The sequence below is a fragment of the Mustela erminea genome, chromosome 1 (genome assembly GCF_009829155.1).
Source record: "Mustela erminea isolate mMusErm1 chromosome 1, mMusErm1.Pri, whole genome shotgun sequence".
NCBI classification, from domain to species: domain Eukaryota; kingdom Metazoa; phylum Chordata; class Mammalia; order Carnivora; family Mustelidae; genus Mustela; species Mustela erminea.
The window spans coordinates 103,389,266-103,413,986 of record NC_045614.1 but is presented as its reverse complement, the minus strand read 5'-3'; the positions used below and the strand labels follow the sequence as shown (position 1 = coordinate 103,413,986).

Sequence of the window (24,721 nt, the reverse complement as noted above, 5' to 3'; positions counted from 1 at the left end):
CTCACTAAGCAGGGAGCCCAATGTAGGACTAGATCCCAGGAATCCAGGATCATGACCTCAGCCAAAGGCAGTCGCTCAACCAACTGAGCCACCCAGGCACCCTGGAAGTTTTTTTCTTAAAGATGACTTTCAGGGGTGCCTTTGTGGTGCAGTCAGTTAAGCTTCTGACTCTTGGTTCCGGCTCGGGTCAGAACCTCAGCACAAAGTCGGCTTTAGTTACCATAAGCTGAGGGCTTAAAGTGGAATTCCTGTGGTATCTTCTTCTTAGACTTCCTGACCAGTAGTGGAAATTTTTTTTTAAGATTTTATTTATTTATTTATTTGACAGAGATCACAAGTAGGCAGGGAGGCAGGCAGAGAGAGAAAGGGAGGCAGGCTCCCTGCTGAGCAGAGAGCCCGACTCGGGGCTCAATCCCTGGGATCATGACCCTAGCCGAAGGCAGAGGCTTTAACCCCCTGAGCCACCCAGGTGCCCCAGTATTTTTTTTTTTTTTTAATCATCACAGCAACCAACAAAAACCCAGATATGATGTCAGCAAAAGGAATATACCAGGATATAATTTGAAGTTGGCTGAACTGTCTCTCCTTCTCCCCCTCCTGCTCGTGCACACTCTCTCTCTCTGAAATAATGAAATTTTTGAACAATTAAAAAAAAAAAACTTTCAATCACATATTTTTGGTCTCACTTTCACCTTCACTTTCACAGTACATGACACCACTAATTCTGAAACTTTTAAAAGCTTCTAAAACACAAACATGATTACTTGTTGCCTCTCTCCACTTGGTTTAGGATTCAGCTTTCTCAAGTCTGCTAACCAGTTACCACTAATCTTTTCTGCTTACCAGTTTCCAGAATGTTGTTATTCTCACTGCTTCCATTCTTTATCATTTGCGGAAAAAATAAAAACAAACCTAACAACAACAATTCTACAGTTTTTTAAGTTAAGTTCTATGTCCAACATGACGCTTGAACTCACCACTCCAAGATCAAGTCATGAGTTCTACTGAGTGAGCCAGCCAGGGACCCCTCACTTCTCTATAGTTTTAAAGTTTTCAGGCTGATGTGGAATTAAATATGTACACTTAACCCAATTTCTTTACCATAATAATACACAACTGAATGAAAAAAAAAGTTGCTAAACAATACATATGAACCCATTTTTGTTAAAAAGAAAAAAAAAGTGTGTATATTTTAAGAGTTTATAGGTTGAAAAATGTCTAAAAGAATTTCTACAACAGGCTCAGCCAAAGGGTGGCTCAGTCAGGTAAGCATCTGACTCTTGGTTTCAGCTTAAGTCATGATCTCAGAATCATGAGATTTGAGCCCTGTGAGTCTGGTTGAGTTTCTCTCTCCTTTACCCCTACCCCTGGCAAATAAACAAATCTTAAAAAAAAAAAAAGGAATTTACACCAAACTATTAACACTTTAGGCCCACAATTCCTAAAATGTGTGCCAAGGTACCCTGGGGTTCTGCAATAACTTCACAGGGATGTAAAGTATTCGAAATCAGAGGGGAAAAAATGATATTCTTTATCTGTCACACCTGTCAAGCACTCCACAATCTACCAATTTAATATAATTCAGTTTCAAATTATATCCTGGTATATTCCTTTTGATGACATCGTATCTTTGCAAACCTGGGTTTTGGCTGGTTGCTGTGATGATAAAAAAAAAAAAAAAATACTGCACAAAAACCAATTTGGAACAGGAAATGTGGGTGGCAGTGTCTAATGGTTCCAAGGTATGAGAAGTTCTATAGTGCCCAACAAGTGTATTATGTAACTGTGGTTTACTAAGAATGAAATTAAAAAACTATATTGTCTTTCAATTTATGTGTATTTTTTTTTTAAAACTAATAGGTTACTAGGGCATACTTATTAAGTTGTTTAGATCTACCTAAAGCCATTACTAATTACTTAATAAACTACTGGGCCTAAGGGCACTATGAAAAAGTCATGAAGGGGGCTGTGAACAGAGAAAGTTGACAACCTCTGGTTTAGGGTACTTTATTTTACTTTACTTCTTTATCAATGGTAAAAGACATTTAAAATAAACCTTTTTAAAGACTTTATTTATTTATTTATTTGACAGGAGAGACAGAGATAGCAAGAGCAAGCATGAGCAGGTAGGAGAGGGGAGAAACAGGCTCCCACCAAGCAGGGAGCCTGACATGGAATTCAACCCCAGGACCTGAGCCAAAAGCACACCATTAACCAAGTGAGCCACCTCGGGCATCCCTAAAATACACTTCTTACTATGAAATTCAAACATACTCTCACTGTGTACTACCAACATAAAAGATTTGGAATTCATTCTTCCCAATACTTAAAAGTAATATAATCACTGAAAAATCTTATTAATAAGATGTTTACTCCATAAAATAAATGGTTTGTATATTTTATTGTACATCTGCATAATTTATATGGAACAAATGGACAAAGATTAGAAGATTATACTGGCTATGCCTTTAGTTTTAGACATATTAGATCTGAGGTGACCTAAGGAAATCCAAGTGGACATACACTATTGGATATACAGGTCAGGAAGTCTAAGAAGAAGATATCACAGGACTTCCACTTTAAGCCATCAGCTTATAGTAACTAAAGCTATGGAAACTAATAAGCTTACCTAGGGAGAATCTGTAAGAGGTAGAAGCAGACGCACCCTATGGCAATCTTCTGAGGAACTCTAGGATGTACCAGTGAGGTAAAAGAAAAGACTACTTAGCAAAGGGAAGTAAGAAGAAATGAACAGGGGAAGAGGTAGATAATTAAAGTTTCTAGAAGGAGGCAAATGGTCAAAGGCCAGTGAAAAGTCAATCAAGACAAGGACTGGTTGCCTGGCTGACTCAGTATAGCATGAGACTCTTGATCTCAGGGTCATGAGTTTGAGCCCCATGACTGGCAGGAAGGTCACGACAAAAAAAAGAAAGAGATGGGGCGCCTGGGTGGCTCAGTGGGTTAAGCCGCTGCCTTCGGCTCAGGTCATGATCTCAGGGTCCTGGGATCGAGGCCCGCATCGGGCTCTCTGCTCAGCAGGAAGCCTGCTTCCCTCTCTCTCTCTCTGCCTGCCTCTCTGCCTACTTGTGATCTCTCTCTGTCAAATAAATAAATAAATAAATCTTTAAAAAAAAAAAAAAGAAAGAGAAAGAGAGAGAGAGAGAGAAAGGAAGGAAGGAAGGGAAAGGAAAGGAAAAAAACGAGAAGGATTTAAAAGTCTCCATTTGTGTTGGTGGGAAAGTAAGATGTTACAGCTGCTCTGGAAAATAGCATGGAGACTCCTCAAGATGTTAAAAATAGAGTTACCCTAAGACTCACCAACTGCACTACTAGGTATTTACCCATGGCACATGCATCCCAATATTCATAGCAGCAATGTCCACAATAGCCAAACTTTGGAAGGAGCTGAGATGCCCTTTAACAGATGAAAGGATAGGGGCACCTGGGTGGCTCAGTGGGTTAAGCCGCTGCCTTCGGCTCAGGTCGTGATCTCAGAGTCCTGGGATCGAGTCCCGCATCGGGCTCTCTGCTCAGCGGGGAGCCCGCTTCCCTCTCTCTCTCTCTGCCTGCCTCTCCATCTACTTGTGATTTCTGTCAAATAAATAAATAAAATCTTAAAAAAAAAAAAAAAACAGATGAAAGGATAAAGAAAATGTGGTACATATATACAATGGAATATCATTCAGCCATCAGAAAAGATGCATCAACTTGAGTGGACTGGAAGGGATTATGCTAAGTGAAATAAGTCAAGCAAAGAAAGATAATTATCATAGGGTTTCACTCAGATGTAGAACATAAGTAATAGCATGGAGGAGATCATAGGGGAAGGGAGGGAAATCTGAAGGGGGAGAAATCAGAGAGGAAGACGAACCATGAGAGATTATGGACCCTGGGAAACAAACTGAGGGTTTCAGAGGGGAGGGAGTGGGGCGATGGGGTAAAAGGGTAATGGGTTAAAGGAGGGCACATGTTATGTACATGCAATTGAAGAATCACTGAACACTACATCAAAAATTAATGATGGGAGGAGCAAGATGGCAGAGGAGTAGGAGACCTAAATTTCATCTGGTCCCAAATTCAGCTAGTTAACAAACCATTCTGAAACCTACACTAACTCAACAGGAGATCAAAGAAAAGAATAACAGTAATTCCATGAACAGAAAAGCGACTACCTTCTGGAAGGTAGGACGTGCGGAGAAGTGAATCGGAAGCAATATACAGGAAGATAGACTGCTGGGCAGGGGTGGGGGGGGGGGCTCCATCTGCTGGCTCCAGGCAAGGAATGGAGCAGCAGAGCACAAAATCAGAATTTTTAGAAATCTGCTCCACAGAGGGACATCACTCCAGTGATTAAGCTGGGGTTGGGGGTGGAATCCTCCCTGGGACAGTGTGGTCTCAGAAGCCTCGGGGTTACAGAAAGACCGTGAGTGCCTGAGTGTGGCAGAGCTCTCAGGTATCGGAGCAGGGAAGCCAGCTGCAAAGACAGAGCCAAGGAATGGGATCTCAGCTAGCAGTTGCCATAAACCATGATCTAAAGCAAAGTCACGTCACTATTCTACCAGCAGGGACTTCACAAGTGGCAGATTCGGGGAGACCAACCCCCTCCTTCCTCCACTGGAAGAAGGAGCATGGGAGCATCCTGCAGGAATCTGCTGGGTTTGCAGACTCCAAACAGGACAGTGTGCCAGAGACAGAAATGCTTGGTCACAGGCCAGGTGAGCACAGAGCATGGCCGGAGACCAGGGAAACAGGAGTGACTGATTCCTTTTCTTTGAGGGCTCACTGAAGGCGGGGGCCCTAAAGGCCCGGAGGCGGAGAGGCCACCATTTGCATGCTTGTTCTCCAAAGCTGTACAGAAAGCTTTCAGGGAAAAAAAGCTACTGAGAGAAAACCCAAGCAGATTATGTAGCCCAGCCCCTGGCAAGAGCAGTGCAATTCCACCCTGGGCAAAGACACCTGAGGATCACTGCAACATGCCCTTCCCCCAGAAGATCAGCAAGAACATCCAGCCAAGACCAAGTATACAGATGAATGAGAACTGCAAAACTCCAGTGCTGGGGAATACAGCACATAGAATTCATGACTTTTTCCTCCATGATTCTTTAGTCTTTCAAAGTTAAATTTTTTAAATTTTCTTTATTTTTCTATTTTAATTTTTCCTCTTTCCTATTTTAACCAACATCTTATCACTATTTTTTAAAAAATCTTTTCATTTTGATTTTTCAGTCATATTCTATCACTTCAATGTATTTAACATACATATATATATACATATTTATTTTTTCTTTCTTTAAAATGTTGGGAGGAAGTTTCTTCTAGCAGACCAAAATACACCCCAAATCAAGTGTATGACTCTGTTCTATTCACCAGCCTGATCATTTTTTTTTTTTCCCTTTCTTTTCCCCCCAGCTTTGGGTCGCCTCTGATTTGTTTAGAGTATATTTTTCTGGGGTCGTTGTTACCCTTTTAGCATTTTGTTCTCTCATTCATCTCTTCTTCTCCGGACAAAATGACAAGGCAGAAAAACTCACCTCAAAAAAAAAAAAAAGAACAAGAGGCAGTACCGACTCTTAGGGACCTACTCAATACAAACATTAGTGAGATGCTGGAACTAGAGTTCAGAATGACGATTATAAAGATACTAGCTGAGCTTTAAAAAAAAAGCAAAGAAGATAGCAGAGAATCCCTTTCTGGGGAAATAAAAGAACTAAAATCCAACCAAGTTGAAATCAAAAAGCTACTAATGAGGTACAATCAAAAATGAAGGCTTGGGGCACCTGGGAGTCTCTGACTTAAGCATCTGCCTTCACTCAGGTCATGACCCTAGGGTCCTGGGATCGAGACCCTCATCGGGCTTCCTGCTCAGTGGGGAGCCTGCTTCTCCTTCTCCCTGCTGCTTCTCCTGCTTGTATTCTCTAACAAATAAATAAATATAATCTTTAAAAAAAAAAAAAAAATGGAGGCTCTTACTGGTAGGATAAATGAAGCAGAAGAGAAAATTAGTGATATAGAAGACCAAATGATGGAGAATAAAGAAGCTGAGAAAAAGAGATAAACAAATACTGAATCATGAGGGGAGAATTCGAGAGATAAGTGATACCATAAGACGAAACAATACTGGAATTGGGATCCCAAAAGAAGAAGAAAGAGAGGGGGCAGAAGGTATATTGGAACAAAGAACAGTGGAGAACTTCCTTAATTTGGAGAAGGAAACAGACATCAAAATCCAGGAGGCACAGAGAACCCCCCTCAAAATCAGTAAAAATAGGACAACATCCCAACAGCTAATATTAAAACTTACAAGTCTCAAAGACAAAGAGAAAACCCTGAAAGCATCTCCAGACAAGAGGTCTGTAAGCTACAATGGTAGAAATATTAGACTGGCAGTAGACCTATCCACAGAGACCTGGCAGGCCAGAAAGGACTGGCATGATATATTCAGAGCACTAAATGAGAAAATTTGCAGCCAAGAATATTATATCCAGCTAGGCTGTCACTGAAAATAAGAGGGAGAGACAGAAAGCTTCCAGGACAAACAAAAACTAAAAGAATTTGCAAACACCAAACCAGCCCTACAGGAAATACTGAAAGGGGTTCTCCAAGCAAAGAGAGAGTCTAAAAGTAACAAAGACCTGAAAGGAACAGAGACAATATACAGAAACAGTCACATTACAAGCAATAAAATGGCACTAAATTCATATCTTTCAATAGTTACCCTGAATGTAAATGGGCTAAATGCCCCAATCAAAAGACAAAGAGTATAAGAATGGGTAAAAACAAAACAAACAAACAAACAAACAAATAAGACCCATTGATATGCTGTCTGCAAGAGGCTCATTTTAGATCCAAAGACACCTTCAGATTTAAAGTGAGCATTTCCCATGCTAATGGACATCAAAAGAAAGCTGGGGTGGCAATCCTTATATCAGACAAATTAGATTTTAAGCCAAAGATTAAAATAAGAGATGAGGAAGGACACTGTATCCTACTTAAAGGGTCTGTCCAAAAAGAAGATCTAACAATTTTAAACATCTATGCCCCTAACATGGGGGCAGCCAATTATTAAACCAATTATTAACAATCAAAGAAACACTGATAATAATACAATAATATACAATAATACAAAACGGATAATAATACAATAATAGTAAAGGACTTTAACACCCCCTCCCTGAAATGGAGAGATCACCTAAGCAAACGATCAACAAGGAAATAAAGGTTTTAAATGACACAATGGACTATATGGACATCACAGATATAGTCAGAATATTCCATCCCAAAGCAACAGAATACACATTCTTCTCTAATGCACATGGAACATTCTCCAGAATAGATCACATTCTGGGTCACAAGTCAGGTCAATAGACACCAAAAGATTGGGATCATTCCCTGCATATTTTCAGACCATAATGCTTTGAAACAAGAACTCACCCACAAGAGGAAAGTTGGAAAGAACTGAAATACATGGAGGCTAAAGAGCATCCTACTAAAGAATGACTGAAGTCAAGCAGGAAATTAAAGAAGAATTTTAAAAATTCATGGAAACAAATGAAAATGAAATCACAACTGGTCAAAATCTTTGGGATGCAGCAAAGGTGGTCCTAAGAGGAAAGTATATAGCAAGACAAGCCTTTTTCAAGAAACAAGAAAGGTCTCAACTATACAACTTAACACTACACCTAAAGGAGCTGCAGAAAGAACACCAAAGAAAGCCTAAAACCCGCAACAGAAGAGAAATAATAAAGATCAGAGCAGAAATCAATGAAATAGAAACCAAAAGAACAGTAGAACAGATCAACAAAACTAGGAGCTGGTTCTTTGAAAAAATTAATAAGACTGATAAACCCCTGGCCAGACTTAGCAAAAATAAAAGGGAAAGGACCCAAAGAATGAAAGAGAAGAGATCACAACCAACACCAAAGAAATACAAACAATTATAAGAACATATTATGAGCAACTGCATGACAGCAAATTAGACAATCTGGAAGAAATGGATGCATTCCTAGAGATGTATAAACTACCAAAACTGAACCACAAAGAAATAGAAAACCTGAACAGACCCTTACCAGTAAGGAAATTGAAGGAGTAATCAAAAATCTCCCAACAAACAAGAGCCCAGGGCCAGATGGCTTCCCAGGGGAATTCTACCAAACATTTAAAGAAGAATTAATACCTATTCTCCTGAAACTGTTTCAAAAAATAAAAATGGAAGGAAAACTTCCAAACTCATTTTATAAGACCAGCATTACCTTGATCCCAAATCCAGACAAAGACCCCATCAAAAAGGAGAACTACAGACCAACATCCCTGATGAACATGGATGCAAACATTTTCACTAAGGAGGCCTCGGTGGCTCAGGTGGTTAAGTGACTGCCTTCAGCTCAGGTCATGATCCTCAAGTCCCAGGAGCAAGTCCCACATTCTCTCCCTCTGACCCTCCCCCTCTCATGCTTGCTCTCTCTCAAATAAATAAATAAAATCTTAATCTAAAAAACAGAATCTAAACTTAGCCAATAGGATTCAACAGTACATTAAAAGGATTATTCATCATGACTAAGAGGGATTTATTCCGGGGCTGCAAGGTTGATGCAACATCCGCAAATCAATGTGATATGATACATTAATAAAAGAAAGAACAAGAACCATATGACTCTCAATAGATGTAGAAAAAGCATTTGACAAAGCACAGCATCCTTTCTCAATCAAAACACTTCAGGGTAGGGATAGAGGGTACATACCTCAATATCATAAAAGACCTCTATGAAAAACCCACAGCAAATATCATTCTCAATGTGGAAAAACTGAGGGCTTTTCCCCTAAGGTCAGGAACATGGCAGGGATGTCCAATATCATCACTACTATTCTAGAACTACTACTAGAACCACTACTATTCTATACTAGAAGTCCTAGCCTCAGCAATCAGACAACAAAAAGAAATAAAAGGCATCCGAATTGCCGAAGAAGTCAAACTCTCACTCTTTGCAGATGATATGATACTTTATGTGGAAAACCCAAAAGACTCCACTCCGAAACTGCTAGAGCTCATACAAGAATTCAGTAAAGTGTCAGGATATAAAATCAATGCACAGAAATCAGCTGCATTTCTATACACCAACAAAGACAGAAGAAAGAAATTAAGGAATTGATCCCATTTACAACTGCACCCCAAACCAGAAGGTAACAGGAATAAACCTAACCAAAGAGGCAAAGAATTGGTACACAGAGAACTACAGAATACTCATGAATGAAAATGAGGAAGACACAAAGAAATAGAAAAATGTTCCGTGCTCATGGATTGGAAGAACAAATATTGTGAAAATGTCTATGCTACCTAGAGCAATCTACACATTTAATATAATCCCTATCAAAATACCCTCAACTGTTTTCAAAGAAATGGAACAAATAATCCTAAAATTTATATGGAACCAGAGAAGCCCCCGAAGAGCCAGAGAAGACCCCGAATAGCCAGAGGAGTGTTGAAAAAGAAAACCAAAGCTGGCAGCATCACAATTCCAGACTTTAAGGTCTACTATAAAGCTGCAATCAAGGCAGTATGGTACTGGCACAAAAACAGACACAAAGAGAGAGCCCAGAAATGGACCCTCAACTCTATGATCAACTAAACTTCAACAAAACAGGAAAGAATGTCCAATGGAAAAAAGACAGTCTCTTCAACAAATGGCATTGGGAAAATTGGACAGCCACATGCAGAAGAATGAAACTGGACCGTTTCATTAGAGCACACACAAACAGACTCAAAATGGGTGAAAGACCTCAATGTTAGGCAGGAATCCATCCAAATACTTGAGGAGAACACAGGCAGCAACCTCTACGACCTCAGCCACAGCAACTTCTTCCTAGAAACATCACTAAAGGCAAGGGAAGCAAGGGCAAAAATGAGATATTGTGACTTCATCAAGATCAAAAGCTTTTGCACAGCAAAGGAAACAGTCAACAAAACCAAAGAAAACTGACAGAATGGGAGAAGGTATTTGCAAATGACATATGAGATAAAGGGCTAGTACACAAAATCCATGAAGAACTTATTAAATGCAACACCCACAGAATAAATAATCCAATCAAGAAACAGGCAGAAGACGTGAAGAAGTTTCTGCAAAGAAGTTATCCGAATGGCCAACAGACACATGAAAAAGTATTCAACATCACTTGGTGTCAGGGAAATACAAATCAAAACCACAGTGAGACACCACCTCACAGCAGTCAGAATGGCTAAAACTAACAGGTCAGGAAATGACAGGTGTTGACAAGGATACCAAGAAAGGGGAACCCTCCTACACTGTTGGTTGGAATGCAAGCTGGTGCAACTACTCTAGAAAACAACACGGAGGTTGAAAATAGAGCTACCCTACGACCGAGCAATCGCACTACTGGGTACTTACCCTAAAGATATAAATGTAGTGATTGGAAAGGGGAACATGCACCCCAATGTTTATAGCAGCAATGTCCACCAATAGCCAAACTATGGAAGGAGCCTAGATGTCCATCACCAGATGGATGGATAAAGAAGATGTGATATGGGATGCCTGGGTGGCTCAGTTGGTTAAGCAGCTGCCCTTGGCTCGGGTCATGATCCCAGCGTCCTGGGATCGAGTACCACATCGGGCTCCTTGCTCAGCAGGGAGCCTGCTTCTGCCTCTGCCTGCCATTCTGTCTGCCTGTGCTCGCTCTCCCTCTCTCTCTCTCTCTCTGATAAATAAATAAAATCTTAAAAAAAATAAATAAATAAAAATAAAAATAAAAAAAAAAAGAAGATGTGATGAATATACATACACACGACGGAATATTACGCAGCCCTCAAAAAAAAAACCGAAATCTTGCCATCTGCAATGACGTGGATGGAACCAGAGGTTATTATGCTAAGCGAAATAAGTCAATCAAAGAAAGACAATTATCAGGGGCGCCTGGGTGGCTCAGTGGGTTAAGCAGCTGCCTTTGGCTCAGGTCATGATCGCAGGGTCCTGGGATCGAGCCCCGCATCAGGCTCTCTGCTCAGCAGGGAGCCTGCTTCCTCCTCTCTATCTGCCTGCCTCTCTGCCTGCTTGTCATCTCTCTCTGCCAAACAAAAAAAAAAAAAAAAAAAAAAAAAAGAAAGAAAGAAAAAAGAAAGACAATTATCATATGATATCACTGATACGAGGAATATGAGAAATAAGACAGAGGATCATAGGGTAAGGGAAGGGAAAAATGAAACAAGACAAAACCAGAGAGGACAACAAACCATAAGAGACTCTTAATCTCAGGAAACAAACTGACAGCTGCTAGAGGGGAGGGGAAGGGGAGGGATGGAGTGGCTGGGTGATGTACACTGGGGAGGGTATGTGCTACGGTGAGTGTTGTGAATTGTGTAAGACTGATTAATCACAGACTTGTACCCCTGAAACAAATAATACATTATATGTTAATATAAATAAATAAATAAATAAATAAATATAAATGATGTACTATACAGTAGCTTATTAAAAAATTAATTTTTTAACCGAATTAAAAAAATAAAAATTAATCTCCCAAATATACTGCCATTATAATCGCAATAAAAACTTCTGAAAATGAAAAAAGTAAAATTAAATTAAATTTAAAAGTCTTAATTTGATTCTCATGACATTTGTAAGAAAAATTTTAGTAGAATGAAGAGGACAAAACCAAGATGGAGTAAAGACGACCATATATAAAACTGCTCAAGAAGCCCAAGTAAATTGGAGAGAGACCAAGCAGAGGTTTTTTGATGGAGACAGTTGTACATATTTAAATGCTGACAGCATACTTTACTTACGGGAAAAGATGGCAGATTGAACACATTTTACTCTTACTCCCTCCTAAGTCCCATTAAGATGAAAATAAAGCTTTTTTTTTTCAATTTTAAGATATAATTTATATACAATAAAATATACAAGTCAAAGAGTTTGGGCTTTTTTTTTTTTTTTTTAAGCATACATACACAAAATGGAAGAGAGAACAACAAAAAACCCTTTTGGAGGTTAAAATGCAGATTGACTTAAAGACTAAAGAAAATTTAAAAAAAAAAGAGTGAAGAGAGTTAAGCTTGTAATGAGGAAAGCAATCCAATTTATACAACAGTGCCTCACAAGAGGTCAGAAATTGGCAGCAACAAGTTCTATAAAAGAGATATGAACATGGTGCTAAAAACAAGATTGGTCAAATCACTTAGATACCCTCCTACTCTCCACAAAATACAGCCAACTACCCCTATCCCACTCTGGGAGAAGCATGGAGCTTTATTTTCTATACTAAAACAGTGTAATCCAATAAAACTTCCACAATAATAGAAAGTTTCTATCTACCTTGTCTTATATGGTAGCCTCTGGGCACATACAGTTACTGACCACTTGAAATGTGTCTATGATGCAAATGAGGAACTTATTCTTTAATTTTAATTATTAAATTTAAGTTGCTACATTTGGCTACTGGCTACCAAATTGGACACTGCAGCTCTAGAGGGTAAAACAATGGATTCCTGGACTGAAAACAGCTGGTCCAGCTAAGAATGAAGGTATCATACTGAAAAGAGTTGAGTTAAATGAACATAAGCAGAGTCTACACACTAAGGGCTAAAACCTCTAAGCCAGACTGCTGGATGCCAGCTTACAAGCTCCAAGCAGAAGATCTGAAAATTCTTTTTTGAGGAATCTAACTCACTCAGGAGGAAAGCCAAAGATGTTGCTACGGAAGGTTCTCCAATAAAAGAATCCATCAGTATACCCTAAAATCCACAAATCCCAAGCATGCACTCCCAACTCCAATAAAAGAATCCATCAGTATACCCTAAAATTCACAAATCCCAAGCATGCACTCCCAACTACATGTAATTAAAATTAAAAGCAACCTCCACAGGTGGTTCCTCTACATTTCTGCCCCAGTATTTTTTTTTTTTTTTTTGACAGAGAGAGAGAGAGAGAGAGATCACAAGTAGGCAGAGAGACAGGCAGAGAGGAAGGGAAGCAGGCTCCCTGCTGAGCAGAGAGCACAATGTGGGGCTCGATCCCAGAACCCTGAGATCATGACCTGAGCCGAAGGCAGAGGCTTTAACCCACTGAGCCACCCAGGCGCCCCCTGCCCCAGTATTCTTGACACTGCTGTTGTATTCATGTTCACCAAATACCAACATATGTTCAGACATAAAACACACACACAATGAAAACCAAAATGAGCTTTCAGGGTGCCTTGGTGGCTTAGTCATGATCTCAGGGTCCTGAGATCAAGCCCCACTTCGGGCTCAGCAGGGAGTCTACTTCTCCTTCTGCTTCTCCCCCTGGCTTGTGCTTTCTCTTTCCTGCTCACTCCCTGTCACTCTCAAATAAATAAAATCTTTAAAAAAAAAAAAAAAAAAAAGAGCTTCAACTTTTATGAGATACTCACTGACTTCCAGACAGTCCTAAGTCTGAACAATCCTTAAGGGATCCATCCTTAAGGGGAAATGTTCGCAGTGTAGCCACCATACAGGTTAACTCAAGCACTGCTATGAAAAAGTTCTTTTTAGCAGACGTAAAAAGACAGTCATAGCCGTTGCACAGCAAATAAATAGGGATGGGGTTACCCATCCCAGAAATATGAGAGACTGAATGGCTTGTAGTAGGAAACCAGATTTTTTTTTGCCACTAAAGATTTATTTATTCTAGAGAAACAGCACGAGCAGGAAAAGAAGAGGGAGAGCAAGAGAGAACATCAAACACACTCCACTGAGGGTGGAGCCTGATGTGTGGCTCAATCAGAGGACCCTGAGATCTGGACCCAAGCCAAAACCAAGAGTCAGGCTAGCTTGACTGACTGAGCCACCCAGGTGGCCCCCAGCAGGCATCTTAACACTTTTCATGTGTGTGTTTAGCCTAAGATCTAATTTTTGCTCCTCTTACAAATAAACTCAGGATAACTCCCTACCAATTATATCCGAGGCTGGCTGTACCTTCTGCCAGTCACTTGAGGCCAATGCCCACCTTGGTCTAGGGCTACAGGAAACAAGATTAAAAACAAAAACAAACATGGGGCGCCTGGGTGGCTCAGTGGGTTAAGCCGCTGCCTTCGGCTCAGGTCATGATCTCAGGGTCCTGGGATCGAGTCCCATATCGGGCTCTCTGCTCAGCGGGGAGCCTGCTTCCCTCTCTCTCTCTCTGGCTGCCTCTCCATCTACTTGTGATTTCTCTCTGTCAAATTAATAAATAAAATCTTTAAAAAAATTTAAAAAAAAAAAAAAAAAACAAAAAAATAATGCCCACTGGCATCGGAGAACATGAATGAACCATAAAAAGACCAAGACTGAGAACCAGAGACTAACCCATTTATAGTCCCTACTGGTAAAACTTTTATCACATTCAGCCACTGTATATAAAGTAGATTAAGTATCCAGTTTTGGTCTCAAGTCCTCATAGACATAGAAGACTGCCTCAAGGACCAGCAAATGACTTTCACTAGGTCTTCATGTTACTATCCTCACCCTGCCTCTGTTTCTATGTTAAATCTGTTCTATCAGTTTAGACTAAAATTGGGACTCTGGGTCCATATTTATCCTCTTTAAGTACCTCTACTTGAAAAGTCTGCTCTGTCAGAATCTGAAACAGCAATTTTTAAAACCTCAGAATTAGGGTATTTCAGACACAAAAATAAAAAACTTAGAGACTCCATGACTTGGCTTTTCATCCCAGACATGTATCATAGGTTTCTCTAGACTCATATTCATGTACAATGCATTTGTTAACATGGTTTGTTTATTTTAATTATTTATTTATTTAAGTAATCTCTATACCCAATGTGGGGCTCAAACTCATGACCCCAAGATCAAGAGTCACATGCTCTAAGGACTAAGTCAGCAAGGCACCCTGTTAACATGTTTTTATTAATGAGCAAATTTAGAACACCCTTTGTCATCTGGTAGTAGAAAGGTAACATACTATAAACAAGATTACTTTCAGAAAATAACTCAGCATCCACCTCTGGAGGATTTGTAAAGTAGGGTCCATTTCCATCTCTACTAATAACACAGAATAGGAATACTAAAGCAATATATATGTATATGATCAACTGATTAGGTGGTAAAAGTGCCTCATATGTACATTTCTTAGAGTGGAAAAGCCTGATGAGATAGATATAGAGTTTTTCCACTCTAAGAAAAGTAAATATACATCTCTCATTTGAATGTGATGAAAAAAAAAAAAATACATCTATCTACCTACCTTTATATCATGAGGCTTTTCCACCCTAAGAAAAGTGCATGTGAAGCACTGTTATCATCTAATCAGTTGATCCTTTCCAGGCATCTACCAAATGCTTTAAATCAGTGGCACATTACAACTAAACCAAGAAAAGAAAAAGGACTAAAAATTCAAGCTTAAATACTGAATGCCTCTAACAAATTAGGTGTTTATAGGCAATTAGAGACCTTCAGAGGGAAGTCCTCAAACTGCACTCCACTAGAAGCTGATTAGTGATACAAAGTGGCCATGCATACTAGGATGGAGGAAGGGGTTTAAAGAAACAAAGAAAGAAAAGGCAACCTGTGTATTATAAACCCCTGCACTGGGTTTATAAGCCAAAGCAAAAGGAAAATTTTCTTAAATTGAAATTTTTCCATGGTTTATGAAAGCTTGGCATAAAAGCCTACTAAAAAACTGACGTACAAAGTGATATAACCTTTATATACTTGTGCCAAAAAACAACCTAAGCAACATTTAGTAAGATATTTTACTGTAAAATCTAATACTTTCATCAGAGAGCTTTAAGAAGTTTTAGTGCACAGGAAAATACAAAAACAATTATACTGAGCTACTGACTTACAGGACCTATCTTCTGGGCTCAAAGTGGTACAAAACCTGAAAGAGTACTACTCTTTACTTAAGTAAAGTTATTTGTTAATGGCATCACACTTTGACTGGGAGCCTGTTCATAAACTAATATGTGAAACCGGCTCTACATCTGGGTTTTCAAAACATGAGTATCACCTGAGAAGCTATTTAAAAACCACAAATACAGAGATCATACTTCCAATCTACTGAGACAGCACCCAAGCACCTAGACTTTTGTATTAATTCCCCAAATGATTCCAATGCCCAGCCAGGTTTTGGAACCACTGGATTAGATGACCCTCAAGATCCCTTCTGTGTCCATGTGCAATTCTGTACTAAAGGAACTGGAGATTGCACTTGGCTACATAATGTGTAGCAGCCATCAGCATCATGTTCCACTGCCGAGGAAAGGAAAGCATCCTTAACTGTCTGACCAAGCAACTGTAAGAACAGGTGCTCTTTACTCAGATCACTTGACTGCATTGCCACACCCTCTTCCCTGAACATTCCTCTGACTTAGGGTCTATTAAACTTCAGAGTGGGATATGTCTTACTCCCCAATACAGAGAAAGGCAGCTCCTCAGATTAACTCATGACTGTAATATCCAGCCACTCAAAGGGTCATTTCTCTGCAATTCCTTGCACGTTTTCAACTCTGTTAGAAGCATAGTGCAGGGATCCTCAGAAATATGTGTGAAGAATTCCTTCTAAAGCAGGCCAAAGTGTAAATGAATCCCCTCCAGCTTTTCTTCCTAGAAAGGGCCCACTGAGCACAAGTATCTGGAAAAAGAAGCAGAACTGATTTAGGTTATTCCTCATAAACCAGCAATGTTTTATCAACAAACATAAGATACCTGGGTAGCTAGGAGAGTCTGACCTCTTCCTAATGCTGCACAACCCCAAACAGAGCCTGCAGTTAGGTTCTAACCACACACCCTCCTTCATACCAAACTCAGTTATTCTGCGTAAAAGACATAATTAGAAACCTACCATTAAGTGTCCAGGATATTCCTAAATCCAAAACATTTAATGACTGATGTTCTGCTTTTTTCACTCCATTTCATTCTCCCTATTTATATAGGCATAAAAAAGCGCCCCTTTACGTGTGGTTAAAAATGTCGAAGTATCTAGCACAAGATTAAAACCACCACCAAATGGCAGGCTAAGATTTTAACTCAGCTGTTCCGACTCTTACATACAAAACCCTCATTTCCCACATCCTCTCCGCGTCCCTCTTCCCCCAGCACAGAAGCCCAGTGCAACGGGGGTTGATACTAACTAGCACAGAAACAAAAATAAAAAGCTTTATGGAAAACAAGCTTCCCACCACCCTAGCGTTTAATTGTGCCATACCCATTCACTACAACAAGGTCCCAAGAGTGCGGGCTGAAAGAACTAAATGCAGGAAGGAAGCAGAACGGTCCGAACAAATATAAACCTTTGGATTCCCAATCCGCATAACAGCAGCTCTTCCTTTCAAACCTTTCCCTGGCCTCAGGAGAAGCGGCCGGGGGCGCTAGCTTTTTTTGCTTCTGCGTCGTACAGTTCAGACTGGGGAGAAAAAGGGGAGGACAACGGTGCCTCGGAAGGAGCTCCCTGCCCGCCCCCAGGAAAGAACAGCAGCGCCCAGGGAGAAATTTGCTGCCTCCGGCTCGGGTGTGGGGGGAAGGCAGCGCCTGAGGCCTTCAGGCCGGGGTGCTGAGCTGGCGCGCACTGGCGCGGGAATGGCCAGCCAGCCCGGTCCGTAAGTCATTCCGATTTGACACCGGGGCTCCTGCTTACCTACGTCCCTCGCTGCCCGCACCTGCCGCACCAGGGGTCGAGATACTGCGGCAGCTCAGCCTGCGACCCCGCCTTCGCCAATTCTAGGGAACCCTGGTCAGTGAGGAGGTGCCCGGCCTGCTCGCAGCGGCCACAGCCACCGAGCTTCCTTCACAGGCGCCGCCGCGACGCCGGCGCTCACTTACAGCGTCACCTCCTTCCGTGCCCTTCCGCCTTAGCCCCGCCCGTCCGTGGTGGGGGCAGCGGAAGACAGAGCTGCGGCCGGGCGCTAGGGCGTGGCTCCGCCGTCCCTCCGCTTCCGGCGGCGCGCTTCGCGGCCTCCCGGCTTATAGGCCAGATGTTCCCCGCTGGTTCGCACCGTCACTTACTGGCGTCTCCCTGCTTGCGCGTGAGATTGGTGGGAACGGAGATTCAGAAATTGCAGAGGCTCGACAGGGCGGATTTGAGACCTCTGTTCAGTCCCCTCTCAATTTTTTAACCCCAAAAGTGCTAAGGCCGACCACCGCTAATCCCTTTCCCTTTTGCCAAAAGCGAAGGGGGCACCTTTCTGCACTGGATGCGCTTTGAGGCCTGGCCCGGGCTTTTCTTGGGGGTTTTCCCGTGATCTTACCCCTTGGTATAGTAATTGCTTCTTTATCTTGCTCCGCCTCTCAACTGAGAGCGCTTCCCCTGCAGAGCAGAGCCCGGTCTTACTCAGCGTTGTAGTCCCAGCACCAAACTGACTGCCTACAGGTGTTTACGTAGGTCTGTGCAGTAGAGCTATAATTTTTTTTTTTCCTCATGAGAGAGGAAAGTGGCTTCAGCCTGATAAATGTTCAAGCACTATTCACTCAACGCATGTTTCTTGAGCGTAAATAGAAAGTATTCATTCTCTTGCAAGCCCTCAGTCTAATTGTGGGAGTCATAAATGGATAGTTACAATACACTGTCTTGACATAAAACAATAGGTTTGTAGTGGGTGATGAATTAAATTTTGGGCATTTGATTTGGAATAGAAGGGAGGCGAGTATAATTGAATATCAAGGTTGGGTGCTTCAGAGCTTTGCACCCCAGGAGGGAAATCCTCAGCCTTTGTCTCTTCAACTACAGTTTTTGCTTCATTTTGTCTCCTTCCCTCTGGGATCCCAACTACATAAGTAAGATTCTTTGATCTTATTCACCATGTGTTTTTTCGTATTTTTTTTTTAAGCTTTTATTTATTCACTTGACAGAGCCCAAGTAGGGGGAGCGGGAGAGGGAGCAGGGAGCACAACTCTATCGGGGCCCCATCCCAGGACCCCGGGACCATGACCTGAGCAGAAGGCAAAGGCCCAACAGACTGAGCCACCCAGGCACCCCTCACCGTGTGTTTTAACACTTTGTACTTTTTTTTTTTTCACTTGAGGCTTCAGTTTGAGTGTTTTCTATTGTCCTGTCTTTGAGTTTCCTAATTCTCTCTTCTGTGATCTTCAATCATCTGTCAAATCTCTACACTGAGTTCTTAGTTTTTAATACTGTATTTTCTGTGTTTTTTTATTTAATAAATTTTAGATTCCAGTTACCTGTTGAAAGTCTCCATTTTTCATGTTGTTAATCGTTTCTTCTGTTTTCTTTATCTTTTAGTTTTGTGGGATTTTTCCCCCCTCAGTCCTTATTTGCTACTTTAATATTTTGGTTAAATATTTGTTGATCTGGTTCAGTGGTTCATAATTCCCGCATGATTATCTGTCACATTTTCCTGCCACTTCACGTGTTTGGTAATGTTTTCTTATGTGTCAGTGTGTATAAAAGAATTATAGAGCCACCACATTATCATCTACCAGTGAGGATTCCCCCTTCCCTCTGTTAGGTTGGCTGAGGGGCTGGTCATCACAATCCAGTCAGGGATTGAGATGAGTCTTGGCAAGTTTGCCCTCTTAGACTTATCCTACCTCTATTTCTTCCCTCAGGGGCAGACCAAGCTTTTGATAGACAATCTCAGCCCTGAAAGCCTACAGTGTTTCCAGTTCATTCCTCTAGGGCTTTGAGCTTAGCTCTTCAACCTCCAACCAACTCTGCTTTAAAATAGAAATGTCAGGGCACCTGGGTGGCTCAGTGGGTCAAATGCCTGAGTCCTGATTTTTTCTCAGGTCATGATCTCAGGGTCCTGAGATTGAGCCCACATGGAGCGCTCTGCTCAGTAGGGAGCCTGCTTCTCCCTCTCACCTCTGCCCACTGCTCTGCCTACTTGTGTGCTCTCTCTTTGTCAAATAAATAAATAAAATCTTTGAAAGAAAATTTCTCTCTCTCCCTCTGCCCTAAATCACCCCCCAAAACCCTGTTCGTGCATGCATGCATTCTCTCTGAAAAAATAAATAAAAATTTTTAGAAAGATGAGAACTGTCTTAAGCGAGAGATTTACCACGTGACTGAGGAGACCATGTCCCTCTAATGGGGTATGGTTTCTTAAGCATCATGACTTTTTAAAACTTTTTGTTCAGGGGCACCTGGGTGGCTCAGTCAGTGAGGATCTGACTCTTGATTACAGCTCAGGTCAAGATCCCAGGGTCATGGGATCCCGCCCTGTGTCAGGGTCTCAGCTCAGTGTAGAGTTGACTTGGGATTCTCTCCTTCTCCCCCCTCCTCTATCCTTCTCCACACTCATGCTATCTCTCTCTCAAAATTAATTAATTAATTTAATTAAAAATAACTTTAAAATTTTTGCTCAGTTCCACAGCCTTCCAAGCAGGTCTCAAACTTCGAAAATGCCCCACATGGAAAACCAGTCATTCACTGGGGCTCTTCTGCCTTCCAGTCAGTCCCAATAGCCTGCTAAAAGTTCCTCTGGGTTTTCTTTGCCCCCACAGATTCCCTCTGCCTAAGTTAAGACTGATCTCAGGAGCACCTGGGTGGCTCAGTGGGTTAAGCCACTGCCTTCAGCTCGGGTCATGGTCTCAGGCTCCTGGGATCGAGCCCCACATCGGGCTCTCTGCTCAGCAGGGAACCTGCTCCCCGACTCTGTCTCTGCCTTTCTGCCTACTTGGGATCTCTGTCAAATAAATAAATAAAATCTTAAGGAAAAAAAAAAAAAAAAGACTGATCCTCAACCTGTACCTAAAATCAACAAATGTTTCCAGGAGCAGGGGAAGCTAGTGATTATCAATGCACCTTAGAAGGCCTTTCCCCATTCTGGAATTTTGTTTACCTAAAATTGGGTAACAAGTCCTTACTTCCCAGCTCTCTGATGTATTTTAAACAATGATGTTTTCAACTTATTCTGCATTTTTTTAGGTTGTCGAAGCAGGAACATTGTCCTCCTACTACATTCTTTTTGGAAGCAAAAGTCACTTGTAAAACTCCGTTATATCGAGTCTACAATGCCCAAGGGTAAAAATGATAACTTCTGCTTATAACTGTAATTCTCACATTTCTTTAGACTTAGACACTTATTTAAATGCATTCCTCACTACAAAACCTTTTCTCCATAATTTTTCCATCCATGATTTGGTTGACTTAAATCTGTCTTCTAGGAGATTTTTTTAGGAGGCTTTTAATTTTATTTTTTATTTAAATTCAATTTAGTTAACATATGCTGTATTATTAGTTTCAAGGATAGAATTCAGTGATTCATCAGTTGCAAATAACACACAGTGCTCATTACATTAAGTGTCCTCCTTAATGCCCATCACCCAATTATCCCTTCTCCCCACCCACTTACCCTCCAGCTACACTCAGTTTGTTCCCTATATCTGAGTCTCTCATGGTTTGCCTTTCTCTCTGCTTTCATTTTATTTTTTCTTCCCTTCCCCTATGTTCATCTGTTTTGTTTCTTAAATTCCACATTTAAGTGAAATCATATGGTATTTGTCTTTCTCTGGCAGATTTTTTTAAAGATTTTATTTATTTATTTGGCAGAGAGATAGAGCAAGAACACAAGTAGGCAGAGCGGCAGGCAGAGGGAGAGGGAGAAGCAGGCTCCCCACACTGAGCAGAGAGCCCGACACAGGGTTCAATCCCAGGAGCCTGGGACCATGACCAAGCTAAAGGCAGCCCCTTAACCAACTGAGATACCCAGGCACCCAATTTTTTTAAAAAACAAATAACCATAACTGGGACACCTGGGTGGCTCTGTGGCTTAGGCAGCTGCCTTCAGCTCACGTCATGATCTCAAGGTCATGGAATCAAGCCCTGAACTGTAATCCCTCTTCAGTAGGGAGTCTGCTCCTCCATCTCCCACTCCCAGTCTCCCTCACTCATGCTCTCTCTAATAAATAAATAAAATCTTTTTTAAAAAGTAGAGTGTTATTGTTTTATCTCTTATATGTACATCTATGATCCACTTGGAATTGATATTTGCATTTAGTGTAAGGGTCTCCATCTTCATTCTTTTCGCACGTGGATATTCAGTTGTTCCATAGTTGGAACTTATGTTGAAAAGACTGTTCTTTCCCTTATTGAATTGTCTTGGCACCCTTGTCAAAAATCAATGGATCACAAATAGGAAGATTGATTTCTGGCCTCTAAATTTTATCCCATTGATTTTATGTCTATTTTTATAGATTACTATTCCTTTTGTATATTGTTTATAGATTACTTTATAGATTACTGTTCCTTTTGTATATTGTTCTTGCATCCTGAAACTTTGCTAAATTCATTTATTCTAATATTTTTGTATCTATGTGAATTCCTTAGGATTTTCTTATTAGATCATGTCATCTGGGAATGGACATAGTTTTGCTTCTTACTATAGATGCCTTTTATTTCTTTTTCTTGCATAATAACCCTGGCTAGAACATCTAGTACAAAGTTGAATAGAAGTAGCAAGAATGGACATTATTGCCTTGTTCCTGATCTTAAGGGGAAAATGTTCAGTCTTTCACCGTGAAGTATGATGTAAGTTGTGGGTTTTGTAAATGGTTTTATCAGGTTGAGGACATTCTTGTTTTTTTAGTGTTTTCTTCATGAAGGGATGTTGAATTTTGTCAAAGGTTTTTTTCTGCATCTATTGCAATGATAATGTGGTTTTGTTACTTTGTTCTATTAGTATTTATGAATTTGATTGATTTTCATGTTAGACCAACCTAATGTGTTTCTAGGAATTTTCCCATTTCATCTAGGCATTATCTAATTTGTTGGCACACAACTGTTCATGGAATTCCCTTATAATTTTTATTTCTATATAAGGACAGTACTAATGTCCCTTCCTTAATTTCTGATTCTACTAATTTGAATATTTCTGTTTCTTTCTTGGTCATTCTACAAAGAGATTCATCAATTTTGTCACTCTTATCAAGGAACCAACTTTTAGTTTCATTGATTTTCTCTATCATTCTATTCTCTAGTTCATTTATTTCTGTTCTCATCTTTACTCTTTCTTTCCTTCTACTTGCTTAGGGCTTAGTAGGCTTTTCTTTTTCTACTTTTTTAAGATGAAAGGTTAGGTTACTGATTTGAGATCTTTAAAAAAATATATATATATATGGGCGCCTGGGTGGCTCAGTCGGTTAAGTGTCAGATTCACAATTTGGTTAAGGTCATGAACTCAGGGTCATGAGATCAAGCCCGCTTGCTGAGCATGGAGCATTCTTAAGATTCTTAAAATTCTTAAGATTCTCTCTCTTCTTTTCCTTCTGCCCCTCCCTCTACCCTCTCACAGGTGCACGTGCACTCTCTGTCTAAAAAATTTTTTAAATAAATAAATATAGCCATTGGGATATTTTACTGGCTCAGTTGGAAGAGCACGTAACTCTTAATCTCAGGGTTGTGAAATCAAGCCCCACATTGGGGATAGTGATTACTTTAAAAATATATATATATATACACACACACACGCATACACACACACACACGCATACATACATACATACATATATACATATGCACCTGGGTGGCTCAGTCAACTAAGTGTCTGCTTTTAGCTCAGGTTGTAATATGGGGGAGACCCAAGATCAAGCCCCGAATCAGGCTTCCTGCTTGGTGGGGAGTCTTCTTCTCTCTTTCCCTCTGCTCCTCTCCCTGCTCATGTTCTCTTGCTCACTCTCCTTCTCAAATAAGTAAATATTTAAAAAAAAAAAAATATATATATATATATATATATATGCGCGCCTGGGTGGCTCAGTGGGTTAAGCATCTGTCTTCAGCTCAGGTCATGATCAAGCTCCATGTCAGACTGTTTGCTCAGTGGGGAGTCTGCTTGTCCCTCTCCTACCTGCTACTCCCCCTGCTTGTGCGTGCTCTGTCAAATAAAATCGTAAAAAAAAAAAAAAAATTTAAAAATATATATATCCATTTACATCTAATATATTTCCTTCTAAACATGGTGTTAGTTATATACTGTAAGTTTTGATATATTCTGTTTTTGCTTTCATTTAACTCAAAGTATTTTCTAATTTTCTCTGTGACTTCTTTGACCCATTGGTTATTTAAAAGTGTGCTATTTAATTTCCATGTATTTGTGTATCTCCCAAATTTCATTCTTTTTTTTTAAAAGATTTTATTTATTTATCAGAGAGAGAGAGGGGGAGAGAGCGAACACAGGCAGGCAGAATGGCAGGCAGAGGCAGAGGGAGAAGCAGGCTCCCTGTTGAGCAAGGAGCCCGATGTGGGACTCGATCCCAGGACGCTGGGATCATGACCTGAGCCGAAGGCAGATGCTTAACCAACTGAGCCACCCAGGCGTCCCTCCCAAATTTCATTCTATTACTGATTTCTAATTACATTCCATTGTGCTTTCAGAATGTATATTTGTATGAATAAGTAAAATCTCAAAAAAAATTTTTTTTAAAGATTTTTTATTTATTTGACAGACAGAGATCACAAGTAGGCAGAGAGAGAGAGGAAGTGAAGCAGGCTCCCTGCCAAGCAGAGAGCCCGATTTGGGGCTCCATCCCAGGACCCTGGGATCATGACCTAAGTTGAAGGCAGAGGCCTTAACCCACTGAGCCATGCAGGCGCCCCCAAATTTTTTTAATTAAAACAATTTTTAAAAATTTTTAAAAAGATTTTATTTATTTGACAGAGATAACAAGTAAGCAGAGAGGCAGGCAGAGAGAGACAGGGAAAGCAGGCTCCCTGCTGAGCAGAGAGCCCGATGCGGGGCTTGATCCCAGGATCCTGGGATCATGACCTGAGCTGAAGGCAGAGGTTTTAAAACACTGAGCCACCCAGGC

At 40.7% G+C, this 24,721-nt stretch overlaps 1 protein-coding gene across 6 annotated transcripts in view; it reads right to left on the bottom strand.

Moving 5' to 3' along the window:
* SENP5 (SUMO specific peptidase 5) overlaps positions 1–17,800 on the bottom strand; it is a 62,736-nt gene extending 44,936 nt beyond the window's left edge. For 3 of the 6 annotated variants that reach the window (XM_032336876.1, XM_032336884.1, XM_032336893.1), the window contains exon 1: positions 17,595–17,799. The gene's annotated coding sequence lies outside the window, so the exon portion shown is untranslated. Of the gene's footprint in view, positions 1–550; positions 1,114–17,594 lie in introns of those variants that run through there. The other 3 variants (XM_032336850.1, XM_032336865.1, XM_032336859.1) reach the window with 3 other exon arrangements.
* Positions 17,801–24,721: the final 6,921 nt, after the last annotated feature.